Source organism: Monodelphis domestica, chromosome 6 (genome assembly GCF_027887165.1).
Source record: "Monodelphis domestica isolate mMonDom1 chromosome 6, mMonDom1.pri, whole genome shotgun sequence".
In the NCBI taxonomy this organism is placed as follows: Eukaryota; Metazoa; Chordata; class Mammalia; order Didelphimorphia; family Didelphidae; genus Monodelphis; species Monodelphis domestica.
This window is the reverse complement of record NC_077232.1, coordinates 310,805,819-310,818,920: the sequence shown is the minus strand read 5'-3', so window position 1 is coordinate 310,818,920 and position 13,102 is coordinate 310,805,819. Positions and strand designations below refer to the sequence as shown.

The 13,102-nt window shown below is 40.9% G+C and overlaps 1 long non-coding RNA gene across 1 annotated transcript; it reads left to right on the top strand.

Moving 5' to 3' along the window:
• Positions 1-2,335: 2,335 nt before the first annotated feature.
• Positions 2,336-7,542, top strand: LOC103104576 (uncharacterized). Its single transcript, XR_008913077.1, has 3 exons — positions 2,336-2,581; positions 3,075-3,173; positions 4,086-7,542. It is a non-coding gene; the product is annotated as an uncharacterized LOC103104576 (long non-coding RNA).
• The last annotated feature ends 5,560 nt before the right edge of the window (positions 7,543-13,102 follow it).

Genomic DNA, 13,102 nt, shown 5'->3' with positions numbered 1-13,102 from the left:
TCCTGGAAGAGGCTGCTCAGGGGTGTGAATCTTAAAATTTCTCAGACTTGTGAATGTCAAAACTTATCAGACTGTACCTTAGAACATTTGGTTAAGACCATTCCCCATTTAAACAATGGAGGTACTTGACAGGAATGTGAGAACTTTACATTACTTCGCCCACACTTAAGCATACTCTAGGGGAAGATAAAGTTGCGAACTACTTAGTGAACAATGAAGGTACTCTTGTGAGGCAAAAGCCCTTAAGCTGGGTCTATTTTTAGATCTAATAGAAAAAGGTGCTAAGTACCTATGAAGGTCAAATTAATCACTAAAAGGTCAGGCAACTTGCAAGGGACAAAGAGCTGTGAATTACTCAGAAGCTTTAGTCTACCCAGAGAAGTTGAGAACTAAAGAAGATGTGAATTAAGAATGGTCAGTCCTGTGAAAGCGGCTGCTGTGATTGGTAGATGTGAGAACTTAGGGGAGGTGACGTAGGAGAAATTGTTCTTTAAAAGGAAGAGGTTTAGGCCTCTGAGAGGTTCAGCTTGCCAAAGCTAAATTGGAGAGCTCGGTGGCAGAACTTAGTGGAGCTGAGGAGCTGAACTGGAGGGTCTCTCTGAACACTAGAATCTTGCTTGGGACAAATCTTGTGGTGAGTGGATTAAGGACTGACTGATCTCTCTCTTGGGGCTTAGGCCTAGGCTGGACTAGCCCTTTTCTCATTATTTCCTCTTACTCTCCTCTCTCCCTTTCCTTAATTCCTTAATTTGTATTAATTAAAATCTTCATAAAACCCAGCTGACTTGGGTATATTTAATATTTGGGAATTTTCCCATGGCGACCACTATATTTTTTATTTGAAACCATATTTCCGCAGTCTCAGTTTAAGGCAAACAATCTTTTAACTGTTACAGGGGCCCCCTCCTGTGGCAAGTGTAAAGATAATTTTAGGATTGTGGCCTAAAATGTAAATTAATTGGTCGCCAGGGAAAAATCCCAAATAATATACTCAAGTCAGTCTGGAAATTTATGTTAATTTTAATTAATATAGAGGGGCTAGACAATGGGGAGTAAGGGGACTATCCAGGGTCACACAGCTAGGAAATGTCAGTGGCCAGATTGGAATCCAGGACTTCCTGTCTCAGGGCATGGCTCTAACTCCTGAGCCACTGAGCCTCCCCTTTTCTAGGCTTTTCTCATGATCCTCATCCCCATACACTCTACTATCCAGTTTGATGTATCTCCCTCAGGGTGTGCCATCTATCCATGCCTTTGTACCTCCTGACTTCCCCCCAGGCCAGGAGTCCTGTGATTTTTAAATTTCCTCCATCTTGCTTGGTCTAGCACCCAAGAATGTGCACACCCACACTACATAGGCATGTGCTAGCTAATGACAAATCAGAAACAACTAATTGCCCCCCTAAGCCAAGCTTGAGCCACCATTGGTATATGTGAGACACAGGAAGTGAGGTAGAGAACAGCCTCTGGAGTTCGCTCACTTCCTGTGGAAAGGGCTAGACGCCAGTTCGATCCTGGAGCTGGAGAAGATTGAGTTAACCTCTTTCCTTCTCTCTCTCTCCCTCTCTCCCCCTAATAATCTCCTCTCCTGTTGTAACTAAATTCCATAAAACTCCATTCTGACTTGAGTGTTTCATTTAGGATTTTATAAGTGAAATCCTTGGTGACCTATAATTGATATATTCAGTCTGTAATCCTAAGATTAACATTAACAGTCCCTACTCCCAATTCCTCTCTAGCACCATCTCTGGCTTCCTCTGAGACTTAGATGAAGTGGCACCTCCTCCAAGAGGCCTTTTCCATTCCCCACTTAGGCTGGTTTGGCTTTTTCTTGGTGTCCCCATCCAGTTCCTCAGTGCCTGGCATGTGCTTGGCCCCTCACAAGTACCCATTGCTGGGTTCTGCTGCCTTTGGGAGAAGATATCCACTGGGGAACCTGAGCTGTTGAGTGGGAAGCAGCACAGTCTGCTGGGAAGGGCTATGAAGAGACCTGGAGACAGGGAGGAGCCCAGCTATGACCCTGTCTGTGTGACCATGAACAATCCCCCCCACACTTCTGAGCCTCAGTTTGCTCATCTGTAAATAGGGACAAGGAGAACTTGCCTTCCCGAGGGGGTGGTGAGAAAAGTGTTGGCCAGACCTTGGCTGTCACCAGTCATGTGCATGGCGTCTCCCCATTAGACTGGGGGCTCCTTGAGGCCAGGCTCTGTGTTGGCCCTTCTTTTTATGCCCAGGGCTTGGCCCAGAGCCTGGCACAGGACAGACTCTCCCTCAGTGCTGGCTGACTGATCAGTGGCTGTTCTGTGTGTCCTGACTCAGCATCCAGGACAGCCTGAGGGTGGGAGCCCAGGCTGGGGTCCGAATCAGCCCTTGTCCTTCCTGCCCACTTGCCTTCCCCTCCCAGGGCCCTCTGGGCTGTGGTCCCGGGCTGAGCCCATTTATATGTTGTTTCAGGCCTACGTGACGTTCAAGGATGTGGCCGTGGACTTCACCTGGGAGGAGTGGAGGCTCCTGGACCCTCCCCAGAAGGAGCTGTTCTGGGAGGTGATGCTGGAGAACTACAGGAACCTGGTCTGCCTGGGTGAGGAGGGCTCCTCTGGGCCTTGGGATCTGCCCATGGAAGGGGATGTGCTTCCTTCTCCTGGGCCCTGTCCAGGGTGCAGCTGGGATTCTCTGGCCTGTAATGGCCTGAGCACTTCTTATGCTAACCAGGCCAAAAGCCAGGCTGAAAGGCTCTCGTTTTGTTTGTCTAGCAATGAAGGGCTTTACTGTGTGGTCCCAGCCCAGCTCTGCTCCCTCAGACCACAGGGGCCTTCTCAAGGCTCAGGGGAAGTACTTGAAGTCAGCCAAGCTCCCAATACCTCAGTATTGAATGGATCAAATGAACCCTTGTCTTTCAGAACCCCCCTCCATTCCTTGTTCCAGTCCTGTGTCTTCCCAGGAAAACAAACCAGAGTAGCCTTGAGATGTTTTCTCTAAGCACCTCCATGACACCCAGGCTCTATACTAGCTTGTTCCTAAGGGCCTGGGAGATCATCCTCCCTCTTCATCTCTTTGTCCTTTCCCATGACTAGGCCTTGCTGATTCAAACAAGGATGTGAGGATCTCTGAGCTGGAGTCAGGGGAACCACATTGGATTCCAACTGGTGGTGTCCTAAGAAGCTGCTGGCCAGGTGAGTGAGGGAGTAGATGAGTGCCTGACCCTGGTGAGGACGCAACAACCCATACACAGCTCTGCTGGTCATTCATCTCTCAGCCCACAGAGAATGGGCTCCTGGGTGATCCCCTCAGTGACCTTCTGGGCCAGGAACTCCTCTCTCTGCCACAGACCCCACATAGAATTCCTTTCTGCCTCCTCCACTTTGAATCATTTTGCCTCAAGGTATGGATACAAATGACCAGGTTCTGCTGGTACCTTCATAGTATGGGAAAGAAATTCCACTGTGGGTGGAGCTCTGGGTTCTTTTAATCTTTTGTGGAAAGCAAAATGGAATTCTTCAGTGTCAGAGCTACACATGAATTCTTTTCCTTAGACCCCCTGATCATATTCTCATGACTCCTTCCAGAGGTCTAATTCAGGTGAAGATTTTGCCAGGTGTGTGTGTCTTTTTACAGCCCTTCCTTGTTGGCCTTGAGAGCTTTTCCTGACCCGGCCCTTCCTTGGGCTCTTCTTTTTAAATCTTTCCCTTGTGTCTTAAATTGTTGCTATGTACTGCTTCTGAGGCAGTCTTGTGTGTCCATGTCTTTGTCTATAATGGATAACAATAGTATACATAAAGATGTATAGACACATATATTCCAGGTTACGTTCATACATGGTGTAGGGCAGTCAGCAGTCATCCCCACCTGTAATGATTCTGAGGTCCCTGCATCAGTTTTCCCACCTTCAGCTAATTTAATATTATTCACCCATATCAAAGGATAAGCTTGGTGAATGCAAAGAAATTTTAGAAGACACGTAAACTGATTTCCATTTACATGAAAACAAGGACAGTGTTTGTAGCAGCCTGATTATTGGGTCAAATGACGCCTAGACAAAAGCTGATTCATCCACGGAAAAACTGTGTTCATATTCTTTCTTTCAGGTTGGGAATTGAGGCTGCAGACCAAGGAGTCAGCTCCCAAGATGCATATTTTTATGAAAGTATTAACCCAGGAAAAGTCCTTGGAGGATGATCCAAGGATCTACAGGATGGAGAAAGCCTGGGAGTGTGATGGCAGATTGAAGAGAAAGCAGAGAATGGAGGGGAAACCTTCTAGAGGAATAAAAATAATCCAAGCAGAATCTCCCAATGAGGCTGGAGGCTCTGCATATGATAAATACAGTCAGACCTCTAGCCCAGAACCAGGACTTTTTCCACAACAGGGAGCATCTGTAGTTATGCAGGGCCAGAAAGGAGATAACCAGAGAGGGAGTTCCACCATGTATTTGAACCAAGGACAAAGTGATCAAATCCATTCCAGGAAGAAACGTCGTAATAAGGTTACAAAATGTCAGAAAGTGCTGGGCCATGATTTGGGCTGCATAAAAAACGTGGAATTCTTTCTGAAGAGACAGTTCATGAAAGGGGGAATTCATTCCCTCGTATTAATGAATTTGGTCCACACCAGACAACTGATAGGGGGAAAAAGTGTAATGAACTAACTAAATGGAGGAAGACAGTTTGTGCTGAACTTTACTCTCGTTGTCAGAGTAGAGAGAGACGGTACAAATGCAGTGAATGTGGAAAGGCCTTCCAGGAAAAGGGGGCTCTTAAAGCACATTACAGAATTCATACTGGAGAGAAACCTTTCAAATGCAGTGAATGTGGGAAAGCCTTTTCCAGGGCTGGAACACTAAAACGACATCAGAGATCTCATACTGGAGAGAAACCCTTTGAATGCAGTGAATGTGGGAAGACATTCCGGTCAAGCTCTCACCTTTCAGGACACCGGAAAAGTACTCATGAAGGAATAAGACTTCATGAATGCAATGTATGTGGGAAAGCATTTTCTGGGAAGTATGATCTTAGTAATCACAGTAGAATTCATACTGGAGAGAGACCTTTCAAATGCAACCTTTGTGGGGAAGGTTTTCTCTGGAGAAGCTTACTGACCCTACACCAGACAATTCACAGTGGAGAGATGAGAGAGACTAGCTCTACCAAGTAATTGAAGGGACCCCAGGACAGGTTGGGGGAGATGAGAAAATAGGTTTGGGGTTCAGGATGGCCAGAGATAAGCTGGTACCTAATAAAGGCAAAGTTTATTGATTATGCTTTCCATTATATAGAGAGTCTGAAACAGGCTAAGGTCTTGGGTGAGCTTCTTATATTCTCAGTGGAAGGTAATGATGTACAAGTTTGGTACAAAGGGTTTGATTAACCTCACTGAATGTAGACAGTTTTCTATAGGCTGATAAATCAATGTCAATATGTAACTACCTACCTGAGATTGCCAGAGAATGCTTGCATCAGTAGTTTTTGGAAGAACATGCTGTTACAGCAGGAGGGGTGGAAAAGGAGGGGTTTGAAGCCTCAGTCTACATGTCTAACTTTAGCTGAGCTATGGCTTCAGTTTTACTGAGGGTCTGCTTCGTCCTGAGCTTTGCTTTTAAGGTCTCGGGTTTTTTGCCTCCTACATCTCTCTTTTTACCTAAATTAGACAGGAGGATAAACTGAATAAATGCTTGATTACGTTTTTGCTTTCTGAGGTGGAAGCAGGGTATAGACATTTGGGTCTGAATACCAGGGACCAGGAGTATGTACTGAAAGAATGACAAGGAATAGGGTTGTGGAGGGGGAATGATATCAGTTACAGATGCAATGGGTGGGGATCCTTGGAGTTGTTGGACTGGGGTAAAACAAAGGGTGAGGCAGCCACTTATTAACATAAAATTGGGAAAATGTTTTATGGAGAAGTGGCTTAGTTAAGATTCATCAGTCTTGGGAGGCTTGCCAACTCCAGGAATTGTTCTGACATATGCACTATTCTTATGGCTTGTCCCCAAGTCATGGGTTCTGTGACTTGGGTCCTCAGGGTGGTCATTTGTGTTCTTCATACTCCATTGTTCACAAAGGTCCTCTGTCACATATGTCTGTTGCTTCTGGCTTGATGACTTGGTGTGGATCCAGTATTAGGAAAAACCTCAACCCCCATGTTATATAATTCTATAAAAAACTGATAGTTCTGGGATTTGGTGATGTTCCTTTCAAACCCAGTGTGGTTGGTATAGATTTAGTATGGTATTCCTTTTTTTTTTCTGATCAATTTGCCTAGTCTCTGTTTACTCTAAAAAGAATCATTTTTCCAGCTTGTTAGTGACTTGGAAGAGAACCAATATCATCCTTATACTGTGAATCTTAAAATTTCTCAGACACTACCTTAAAAGGTTAGGGTTATTCCCCATTTAAACAATGGAGGTAATTGATCTGGAATGTATTGAGAACTTAACCTTACTCCACCCATACTTAGGTATACCTTAGGGGAAGATAAAGTTGTAAAACTCCTTACTGAACAATGAAAACGTCCCCAACCCATATTTATAGTGAGGCCAAGCCCTTAAGCTAGGTCTATTTTTAGATCTAATACAAAAAGGTGCTAAGTACCTATGAAGGTCAAATTAATCGCTAAAATGTCAAGCAAGCTTAGCAAGAGGTGTGAGGATTTAGTCTACACAGAGAAGGTGATAACAAAATGTGAATTAGGTATGGTCAGTCCTTTGGAAAATGTCTACTGTGGTTGGTAGATGTGAAAATTTAGGGGATGTGACATAGGAGAAAATTCTCTTTAAAAGGAGGTCAGAGGCCTCTGAAGTAATTCTGCTTTGGAGCTGAATTGTAGGTCAGGAGTCACAGAAGGCTGCTGGGGGCTCTCTCGGTGGCTGAACTTAGTTCAACTGAACACTAGAGTTTTGCTTGGAAGGATCTTGTGGTGAGTGATTAGAGACTGACTTTTCTCTCTTAAGGAGAAAGGCCTAGGCCATTGGCATAGGCCTAAGCCCTTTTCCTATAATTTCCTCTTACTCTGTCTCTCTCCCTTTCTTTAATTCCTTAATTTGTGTTCATTAAAATCTCCATAAAACCCAGCTGACTTGAGTATTTCATATTTGGGAGTTTTTCCTATGGCAACCACTTTATTTTTTAATATAAAATCAAGACACAAAATTATCTTTACAGTTTTGGCAATTCAAAGTCTTGAAACCATATTTTCGCAACACTGTTTTGTCTGTAACAATACATAATATAAATTTTTTGAACACTGTCATAACCCATTTACCTTAAACTTTTAGTTCATAGTACAAGTCATAAAACACATTTTCAGTTTTTGTAGACTCATGCTTGCACGTGGTATGCTTTGATAACACTCAATATATAACAATTTAGTCAAAAACATTTTCTTTTTTAAGTAGTTATACCTATGACATGTTAATTACAGATTAATCAGAGTCTTGGTGGCCAAAAGTCATTGTTAAAATCATTTTTGAGTCTGCTTTGTTCAAAAATTTGGAGATGTTTATTGTACAATTGCATTTGGAATAAAGACACATTCTAGATTTTTTCCATAAAATGTATAATCTTTCATTTCTGCTGTTTCCATATAGATGTTGAGTAGTTTAATCAACTGCTAATGTTTATTTAAATTTGTTTTTTTTACTGATATGTGCCATTTAAAAAGTTTCTGTTTAATTTTGCCTTGGTTACAGTATTATTTTTTTATAACAGATCAAAATTTTATGAAGCTGCCAATTAGCACCTTAGGTTTTAATTTTCTTTTTTTTTTTTTTAAATATATTTTATTTGATCATTTCCAAGCATTATTCGTTAAAGACATAGATCATTTTCTTTTCCTCCCCCCCCCCCACCCCCTATAGCCGACGCGTAAGTCCACTGGGCATTAGATGTTTTCTTGATTTGAACCCATTGCTTTGTTGATAGTATTTGCATTAGAGTGTTCATTTAGAGTCTATCCTCTGTCATGTCCCCTCAACCTCTGTATTCAGGCAGTTGCTTTTTCTCGGTGTTTCCACTCCCATAGTTTATCCTTTGCTTATGAATGGTGTTTTTTTCTCCTGGGTCCCTGCAAGTTGTTCAGGGACATTACACCACCACCAATGGAGAAGTCCATTACGTTCGATGATACCACAGTGTGTTTGTCTCTGTGTACAATGTTCTCCTGGTTCTGCTCCTCTCACTCTGCATCACTTCCTGGAGGTTGTTCCAGTCTCCATGGAACTTCTCCACTTTATTATTCCTTTTAGCACAATAGTACTCCATCACCAACATATACCACAGTTTGTTCAGCCATTCCCCAATTGATGGGCATCCCCTCGTTTTCCAGTTTTGGGCCACCACAAAGAGCGCAGCTATGAATATTTTTGTACAAGTCTTTGTGTCCATTAACTCTTTGGGGTACAGACCCAGCAGTGCTATGGCTGGGTCAAAGGGTAGATATTCTTTTAGCACCCTTTGGGCATAGTTCCAAATTGCCCTCCAGAATGGTTGGATCAGTTCACAGCTCCACCAGCAATGAATTAATGTCCCTACTTTGCCACATCCCCTCCAGCATTCATTACTTTCCTTTGCTGTTATGTTAGCCAATCTGCTAGGTGTGAGGTGATACCTCAGAGTTGTTTTGATTTGCATCTCTCTGATTATAAGAGATGTAGAACACTTCTTCATGTGCTTGTTAATAGTTTTGATTTCTTTATCTGAGAACTGCCTATCCATTTCCCTTGCCCATTTATCAATTGGAGAATGGCTTGATTTTTTGTACAATTGATTTAGCTCTTTATAAATATGAGTAATTAAACCTTTGTCAGAGGTTTCTATGAAGATTTTTTCCCAATTTGTTGTTTCCCTTCTGATTTTAGTTATATTGGTTTTGTTTGTACAAAAGCTTTTTAGTTTGATGTAGTCAAAATTATTTATTTTACATTTTGTGATTCTTTCTATATCTTGCTTGGTTTTAAAGCCTTTCCCCTCCCAAAGGTCTGACATGTATACTATTCTGTGTTTACCCAATTTACTTATGGTTTCCTTCTTTATGTTTAAGTCACTCACCCATTTTGAATTTATCTTGGTGTAGGGTGTGAGGTGTTGATCTATTCCTAGTCTCTCCCACACTGTCTTCCAATTTTCCCAGCAGTTTTTATCGAATAGTGTATTTTTGTCCCAAAAGCTGGGATCTTTGGGTTTATCGTATACTGTCTTGCTGAGGTCGTTTTCCCCCAGTCTATTCCACTGATCTTCCTTTCTGTTTCTTAGCCAGTACCAAATTGTTTTGATGACTGCTGCTTTGTAATATAGTTTTAGGTCAGGGACTGCAAGGCCCCCATCATATGTGTTTTTTTTCATTATTTCCCTGGATATCCTTGATCTTTTGTTCTTCCAAATGAACTTTGTTATGGTTTTTTCTAAATCAGTGAAGAAGTATTTTGGTAGTTCAATGGGTATGGCACTAAATAGATAAATAAGTTTGGGTAGGATGGTCATTTTTATTATATTGGCTCGTCCTATCCATGAGCAGTTAATGTTTTTCCATTTGTTCAAGTCTAGTTTTAGTTGTGTGGCGAGTGTTTTGTAGTTGTGTTCATATAGTTCCTGTGTTTGTCTTGGGAGGTAGATTCCTAGGTATTTTATTTTGTCTAAGGTGATTTTGAATGGGATTTCTCTTTCTAGTTCTTGCTGCTGAGCTGTGTTGGAGATATATAGAAAAGCTGATGATTTATGTGGGTTTATTTTGTATCCTGCAACTTTGCTAAAGTTGTTGATTATTTCAATTAGCTTTTTGGTTGAATCTCTAGGATTCTTTAAGTAGACCATCATGTCATCCGCAAAGAGTGATAACTTGGTCTCCTCCTTGCCTATTTTGATGCCTTCAATTCCTTTATCTTCTCTAATTGCTACTGCTAGTGTTTCTAGTACAATGTCAAATAGTAGAGGTGATAATGGGCATCCTTGTTTCACTCCTGATCTTATTGGGAATGCATCTAGTTTATCCCCATTGCAGATGATATTAGCTGTTGGTTTTAGATAAATACTGTTTATTCTTTTTAGGAATGACCCTTCTATTCCTATGCTTTCTAGTGTTTTTAATAGGAATGGGTGTTGTATTTTATCAAAGGCTTTTTCTGCATCTATTGAAATAATCATGTGATTCTTGCTAGTTTGCTTGTTGATGTGGTCAATTATGTGGATGGTTTTCCTAATGTTGAACCAGCCCTGCATCCCTGGTATGAATCCTACTTGATCATGGTGAATGATCCTTCTGATCACTTGCTGGAGTCTTTTTGCTAGTATCCTATTTAAGATTTTTGCATCTATATTCATTAGGGAGATTGGCCTATAGTTTTCTTTCTCTGTTTTTGACCTGCCTGGTTTTGGAATCAGTACCATGTTTGTGTCGTAAAAGGAGTTTGGTAGAACTCCCTCTTTGCTTATTATGTCAAATAGTTTGTATAGTATTGGGATTAACTGTTCTCTGAATGTTTGATAGAATTCACAGGTGAATCCATCAGGCCCTGGGGACTTTTTCTTAGGAAGTTCTTTGATGGCTTGTTGGATTTCAATTTCTGATATGGGATTATTTAGGAATTCTATTTCCTCTTCTGTTAGTCTAGGCAGTTTGTATTTTTGTATATATTCATCCATTTCTCCTAAATTGGTGTATTTATTGCCATATAATTGGGCAAAGTAATTTCTAATGATTGCCTTAATTTCCTCCTCATTGGAGGTGCTGTCCCCCTTTTGATCTTTAATGCTGTGAATTTGCTTTTCTTCCTTCCTTTTTTTAACTAGATTGACCAGTACCTTGTCTATTTTGTTTGTTTTTTCAAAGTACCAGCTTCTTGTCTCATTTATTAAATCAATAGTTCTATCACTTTCGATTTTATTAATTTCTCCCTTAATTTTTAGGATTTCTAATTTGGTTTTCTGCTGGGGGTTTTTAATTTGATCGCTTTCCAGTTTTTTCATTTGCATTTCCAATTGATTGATCTCTGCTCTCCCTTGTTTGTTAATATAAGCATTCAGGGATATGAATTTACCTCTGATTACCGCTTTGGCTGCATCCCAAAAGGTTTGAAAGGATGTTTCGCCATTGTCATTTTCCTCGATGAAATTATTAATTGTTTCTATGATTTCTTCTTTAACTAAACGGTTTTGGAGTATCATATTGTTTAATTTCCAATTGGTTTTAGATTTGGTTTTCCATGTACCATTACTAATCATTATTTTTATTGCCTTGTGATCTGAGAAGGCTGCATTCATTATTTCTGCTTTTCTGCATTTGTGTGCTATGTTTCTGTGACCTAATGTATGGTCAATTTTTGTGAATGTGCCATGTGGTGCTGAGAAGAAGGTGTATTCCTTTTTATCCCTATTTATTTTTCTCCATATGTCTATTAATTCTAATTTTTCTAAGATTTCATTCACTTCTTTTACCTCTTTCTTATTTATTTTTTGATTTGATTTATCTAAATTTGATAATGGTTGGTTTAAGTCTCCCACTAGTATGGTTTTATTGTCTATTTCTTCCTTCAATTCTCCTAGTTTCTCCATTAGAAATTTGGGTGCTATATTATTTGGTGCATACATATTGATTAATGATATTTCCTCATTGTCTATAGTCCCTTTTAACAAAATATAATTACCTTCCCTATCCCTTTTGATCAGGTCTATTTTTGCATTGGCTTTATCAGATATCATGATTACCACTCCTGCCTTCTTTCTATCAGTTGAAGCCCAGAAGGTCTTACTCCATCCTTTAATTCTGACCTTGTGGGTGTCAACCCGCCTCATGTGTGTTTCTTGAAGACAACATATGGTAGGGTTTTGGATTCTAATCCATTCTGCTATTCGTCTACGTTTTATGGGTGAGTTCATCCCATTCACGTTCAAAGTTATGATTGTCATTTGTGGACTCCCTGGCATTTTGATTGCCTTCCCTAATTCTAACCTTTTCTTCTTCGGCTCTACCTTTTAGTCCAGTGATTTACTTTGAAACAGTCCCCCTTGTCCCCTCCCTTGATGTTTCCCTTTTTAGTCCCTCCCTTTTTGTTCCCTCCCCCTCCCCCCTCTCTTTCCCTCCCTTTTTGTTCTCCCTCTCCCCCTCCCCCCCTTGGTTTTCCCTTCTCCTTACCCTTGTTGGGTAAGATAGAATTCAAGATCCCAATGGATCTGGATGTTTTTCCCTCTCAGAGCTGATTTCCCTGAGATTGAGGTTTAAGTAACCCCCCCCCCTCTCTTCCTCTCCTTCTTATAGGAGTTTTCTTCCCCTCCCCTTCCCATGTGAATCTTTGTGTGAGAATGATTATTCTATTTGGTGTTTCTTTACCCCCTATTTATACATTACATTTTCCCCACATGTTAGTATACATAGGTTGATATAAATGTAGTCCTTATAGAAGAGAGTTTGAGTAAAAGAAGAAGATAACATTTTCCCCTTTCCTTAATATTTACCTTTTCAGGTATTCCTTGCTCTTTGATTTTCGGTATCAAACTTTCCACAGAGCTCTGGTCTTTTCTTTGCAAAAAGTTGGAAGTCTTCTATTTTGTTGAATGCCCATACTTTCCCTTGGAAGTATATAGTCAGTTTTGCTGGGTAGCTGATTCTTGGTTGGAGACCCAGCTCTCTTGCCTTTCTGAAGATCATGTTCCATGCCTTACGATCATTCAGAGTAGAACTTGCAAGGTCTTGGGTGACCCTGATTGGCATTCCTTTATATCTAAATTGTCTTTTTCTGGCTTCCTGTAGGATTTTTTCTTTTGTTTGATAGCTTTGGAATTTGGCAATTACATTCCTGGGAGTTGTCTTTTGGGGGTTTAGTGTAGAAGGTGTTCTGTGAGCTCTGTCAGTGGCTGTATTTCCCCCTTGTTCTAGAATCTCTGGGCAATTTTCTTTGATTATATCTTGTATCACCATGTCCAGTTTGGTGTTTATTTCTGGCTTTTCTGGGAGTCCAATTATTCTTAAATTATCCCTTCTCCCCCTATTTTCCAGATCTATCACCTTGTCGGTGAGATATTTTATGTTCTCTTCTAATTTCTTGGTATTTTGGCTTTGCTTTATTGATTCTTGCTCTTTTACACGATCGTTGTCTTCCAGCTGCCTGATTCTGGCC